The sequence below is a fragment of the Hyalella azteca genome, unplaced genomic scaffold (assembly GCF_000764305.2).
Source record: "Hyalella azteca isolate HAZT.00-mixed unplaced genomic scaffold, Hazt_2.0.2 contig2444, whole genome shotgun sequence".
Classification (NCBI taxonomy): Eukaryota; Metazoa; Arthropoda; class Malacostraca; order Amphipoda; family Hyalellidae; genus Hyalella; species Hyalella azteca.
Window position 1 is genome coordinate 86510 of NW_025932718.1, and position 6063 is coordinate 92572.

Genomic DNA, 6063 nt, shown 5'->3' on the forward strand with positions numbered 1-6063 from the left:
AAATATCAATAACATTCTGCTTTCTCCTGAAGCATTCTTAAGTTTTCGAGTTCCTTTATGTTCTCGGTTTCCTCATATGACGAGTCCCTCGAACATTCATGTCGCCTATCATTTTGCCCGAGTTATCCATACGCATAAATGATACGTTAGACAAAGTTGAAATTAATAATCTACTGCTTGGTTATATTGAGAGTCGTATCTCATTGTCAATTACTAAAACTTATTGTTTCACTATTTATTTCTCATTCTAAAAATTAATTCTACTTTCATATGCTTGTTCCAGACCAAGCATTGTAATGACCACATATACACACGAGTCAGGGAGCGGCGTTAGCGTGTGAAAAAAAAAATGTTCGCGGGGCTATTTTCAGAGTTTCAATATAGCTTGTTCTTATGGATAAAACTGTTATTCCCTTGTCTCAGTAAAGTTTCATCTCGTATTCTCCTGTATTTATTTCCTCACTGTATACTGAAGTGCTTCGAGTCATGAATCATGTTGATTCAGTATAAGGTTTCACGAACCTGAAGGTTCGTGAAATGAATCTCGGCAATTACGCATATATACCGAGCCCGTGAATGCGGAGAAAAAATCCATAAGCTGCATGACTAATACGTTTCATTATAAATGAGAAATGAATAATTTTAAAAATAAAACTTAGATTATTTACGCTAAAATTATACTAGTGTATTAGTTCAACCATGGATACTAGAGTCAAGACACTTACGATTGGCAGAGCAAGCTGAGGCAAGGTCTAAATAATATTGAATAAAAGATTCATAAGGATGCGATTTTTAAATAGTTATAAAACTCTAGAATTTAGCAATTAACATAGCTCATAATTTCTAACGCCAGTGGGGAACCAATTTGCCCTTGGCATATGAATGACTAAATTTTGTACTCTAATTTCACGAATTTACATCATTTCTTCAAGTATAAACCATAATATTCCAAAATTTGCTGTTTTATTAATAACTAAATGATTACCACTCACTTCAACCACTCAAAAATTATGAGTAACTCCACTTACGCAACCTCCGAGTTGTAAAGTTACGCACAGCTTTTTGTACGTAAATTTACGCAAAATGTTTTGACAATACCACCCATTGGAGTACGTTAACTTAGCAGTTTTTATGCACTGAAAAAGTACGTACTTACGTTTTTACCTAGCAGTGTTTTGATCATCCGGCCCTGCTGGCAGTTGCGTATTTTTTTTCGTTTTAATTGCAGGCGAACTAACGTAAAAATCTAATAATATAGCCCGCTGCGCATTTCTAACAATTGTATTTTCAATTTCACTCTGGCCCTTCAAATTTGCTAGATGGACAATAGCGATGTCATTAGCGATGATGGACAAGGTGGATCAGTGGTTCAAGTTCAGAGTACCAAGATTGGCGCACGGAGGCGCGTGTTCGATCCCAGCTCCGTGCGCCAGTTTTTGGTCAAAATCGGCAAGGAGGCCGGGCGGTTAAGCACAGCAGAATTGGAGCAGTGAGTTCGAGACCGCAAAATGCTGTGAATGTTCTGCGATGTTAAGAATCGGCGACAGGCCTTTGGCCTAGTAAACGCTGAAACCTCTACATATTTCCCATCATTTATTGTGTCTATTTCATTTTCGCTTGCTATCAATCTTATGTGTGACGTGCCCTCGAAGTTCCTTTGAACCGTACATCACGATAAATGCATCGTAGAATAAGAATAATAATAACTGCTGGACGTTTTCATCACTCGTGCTGGCCATCAAAGTCTGCCGGTTGACATCATCGAGATCGCAATATCCGACCATCGACTACTTCGGTGGACGGTGCCGTGTATGCGCCCGATGCCAGCTTACAAGGCCGTTACCTGTCGTCCGTGGTGCGGTCTCGACGGCGATGTCTTACGCGAAAAGCCGCAGGCGTCCCGACTATGTCGACCCTGACTCATGATTGGCACTATCAGTCGACGATCTCGTGCAACTCTACAACATCGAGCTGACCTGTGCAATAAATGACCTCATTCCTGCACGCACAGCTCGGGTACCCCAAAGGTTCTCCGACCCATGGTTCGATGATGAATGTCGAGTCTCGAAGCGGGGGATTCGACGGCTCCAGCGGGCTGTCTACCGGGCGAACAGACGCGTCAATCTTGCTGCTGCCGCTGCTGTGGCCTCCACCTCGCGAGATGCCCGGCGCAATTACGTCAACCTTCTTCGTTCTAAAAGAGAGTCATTCTGGCGTCAGACGGTCGACGCCCAACATAGGGATCCTCAAGCGCTGTGGCATTCGCTGGATAAACACATGGGCAGAGGTGGGCAGTAGCGCGCTACATTTTCAGTAGCGATAGCGGCGCTATATTTAAGCAATTGTAGCGGTATCGCCCGCTACATATTTAAGTAGCGCCAGTGAGTTTTATTTAAGTAGCGATACGAGATTTTGCCGCTACAGCGCTACCGCTACATTTAAAGTTAAAGCTTTTAGATTTTACTTGATAGTATTAAATATTATTTTAAAACCAGCATGATACATACATAATATAAATTACAGAATGAAACTGTACGAAAGATTTCGGTGTAATGTTGTCAACCTCAGCCTGTTACTAGTGTCAACATGTTAGTTGTTATTTGTTAAGTTGTTACCAGTTACCACTTGTTCTTGTTCCGTGCCAGCTGCCACCACATGTCCACGACCACATCACGGACTTCAGCCACCTAACTTCAGCTGGCTGACAGCGCTTGTATGGCGTTTTTATGTCGCCGTTCGTGTGCGTTTCCCGGTGTGTTAGAAACCTAGGGGGTGGCAACTGCCAGGTTATACCACTGGATTTGAAAACGGTTTCTATACTATCTACGTGCGTATGCCAAATAATTAGTATTTTCGTATGTACTTAAAATGGATAAATATATTACTAAGGCCGGTCGTTGTGCGTCCAGGGATATAAATGATGAAGTAGTATTAGAACATGAAGATGCAGAATTGCAATTTTCAGAGGACGAGGAGCCATCAGTGACAGTGTCTATGTCAGTCGGCTCACCTACTAAGGCTAGTACAAGTATATTGTACCAGCCTTAGTATTGTAGCTGCTAATGTAGCGGCACTACATTTTACTGACTACTGTAATGTGGCCCGCTACAATCTAGTGGGTGTAGCGGTAGCGGTAGCGCCCGCTACATTTAGAGCATGTAGCCGTAGCGGCCGCTCCAATTCAAAGTAGCGCTGCCCAGCTCTGCTCATGGGAAGAGGTCATACAGAGGCTTAGGGTGACGTAAGCGTGGAGGAATTCCACGTGGTATTTAAAAAAAACTTCTGCTGTGCTAGCGTCGTCGATCGATGCTCCGCCGGCAGCATTTGCCCAGTGTCCGTTCGTCTGCGTGCTCCAAGAATTCACTCGCGTCACAGCTGATGACGTCATCGCTGCAGTGCGCGGCCTGCCTTGCAAGCAGTGTGCCAGCGATCCGCTGCCGACGTCGTTACTTAATTGGAATGTTGTAACCCTAGCACTTTTTTTGGTAGAACTTTTCAACCGTTGCCTCACTGACGGTGTTGTTCCGATGAACTTCAAATCAGCTTACATAAACCCTCTATTAAAAAAATCAGACCTTGACTCTACCGATCTTTAATCATATTGACCCATCTCCAACCTGTCGATTTTGTCGAAACTCGTGGAACGCGTTGTGGCGCTACAGCTGATCAACCATCTTCAGCAGTCCGATCTCATGTCTCGCCTCCAGTCTGCATACCGCCATCTGCACTCGACGGAAACCGCTGTGCTGAAGGTGCTTTCAGACATTCTGCGAGCAGTAGACCGCGGCGACACTGCGGCACTAGCTTAACTCGACCTGTCGGCCGCGTTTGACATGGTCGACCACGCCACTTTATTGCGTCGACTTGACGTATAATTCGGCATTCGCGGTACAGTGCTGCTGTGGATCGAGTCCTGTCTTAGCAATAAATTACAAAGCGCTTGGCGCGGGAACTCTTCTCCTACGCCATCGTTGGTCACTTGCGGTGTACCACAGAGTTCAGTTCTCGGACCGATCCTTTTCCTGTTGTACACTATCGAAGTATTGCATATAATCGATTCACACAGTTTGAATCCGCATTTGTTGGCTGACGACACCCAAATTTATGGCTGCGGTGCACCGGCTGACTCCGCAGCGTTGCAGGATCGGATGTCCGCCTGCATGTACGCTGTCTCAGACTGGATGCGCTCCAACCGGCTCCAGCTCGATGCATCAAAAACCGTCTGTATTTGGTTTCTGACTGCTCGGCGCCAGCATCAGCTTCCGGCCAACCCTGTTCGCGTGGGCAACGAGTTCGTCATGCCTGCATCCGCAGTTCACAACCTGGACATTCTGCTGGACTCTGAACAATCAAAGAGCAGTCACATTGCCAAAGTCACCACCGCTTGCTTTGGCGCTCTGTCAGACGAATACGTAGCATCAGCCGCTGTCTTTCGAGGCCGGTCCCTGAGGTCCTTGTGATGGCACTCTTTCTGACCAGATTGGACTATGGTAATGCTAAACTTTATGGACTTCCGACCACGGCACTTAATAAACTACAATCCGCAATAAACGCTGCTGCTCGACTCGTGTGCAATAAGCGAAAATTCGACAATGTGACGCCGATATTGCGTGATCTCCACTGGCTGCTCATTCAGCAGCGCACGCAGTTCAAGGTCGCTGTTCTGAAGTTCCGATACCTTCACAGTCTGGCGCCTTCTTATCTCACGAAAGGTCTGCAGCGCGTGTCGGATCTGCCTTCTAGAAGACGATTGCACTAATCATCAACATCGGACCTCGTCGTACCATCTACACGTCTATCTACCATCGGCGACAGATCGTTCCCGGTCGCATCCACCAGAACCTGGAACAGTCTGCCTGCTTCCGTAACTTCGGCTCCTTTGTTCCAGGTGTTTCGTCGACGCCTAAAGGCGGAACTATTTCGTAGAGCCTATGAATCTAATGCCTAATTATTTTATCCGTTTCACCCTTTCTTGTGTCTATTTGTTGTTCGCTCGCTATTAAACTTATGTGTGGCGTGCCCTTGAAGTCCGTTTGAACCACACGCCACGATAAATGCTTCGTACTATAATAATAATATTGATTCACCTGAAACATTGCAAGCAGAAAAAAATGTTGATCCTAAAGCAATTTACTTTTCTAATTGAATATTAAGACTAAATAGTATTTTTCGTTATGTCTTGCCTTGACTCGTTATAAGAGATAAAATTCCGGGAAATTTTAATACATCTCGACAACAGTGAGATATCGTCTCGGTATTATCCCGGGATTCCCAGGAGTACTGAAAGTTGTCCTGTTTTTTTACTGCTAACTGGGACAAACCTTCTTGTCGCATCAGGTCTCAAATGGGAAAAAGTAACAAACGCAGAGGTCTAAGATAAAGTCATACGTCGCGTCATATTTCTTTTCATGTCCGGTCATGTTAATTCAATTGAGGATTTCACCTATAACAATTATTGTCAGATTACTTAATTTCCGACTTATAATCGCTTTGAGTTTAAGTAAAATTGCACCTATGCAATCTTATGAGGGTTAATGCTGAATGGTGCCTTGGTTTTGCATCTGCTGAAATATGTGGTAAATTTCAACAAATCGTAATTTAATGCTTGTGTTTCTGTGTACTACTCGCGCTTCAAGATCTAATGACTAGATTTATTCCATTACAATCGAATATGAGATCAAATAGTGATTATTTCTTGGCGCCTAACTATGTGAATATTGCTACCGACTAATTTTTTATTTGAACTTGAGCAAAAACTGCGTGTATGAAGTTGTTAATAAGAATTAAATGAGCTCCATGTGTATAATAACTTTTCATTTCCGCATATATCAATCAAAAAATTTTCAAGATAACCAAATTTTCTTCCAAGTTTATTTCAATTCTAGAACATATCTGAATTTAATTGATATTTTTATTTATTGTGACCCTATGCTTAAAAATCGTTCCTCCAAATTTTCGGACATACCAAATACTAACCACGTAACATTTTCTTTTTAGCCTTAGCGAAACACATGTGATTCTGTTTACTGCTCTGCTGTTGCGTTAGTTGCACCCACGTCGTCT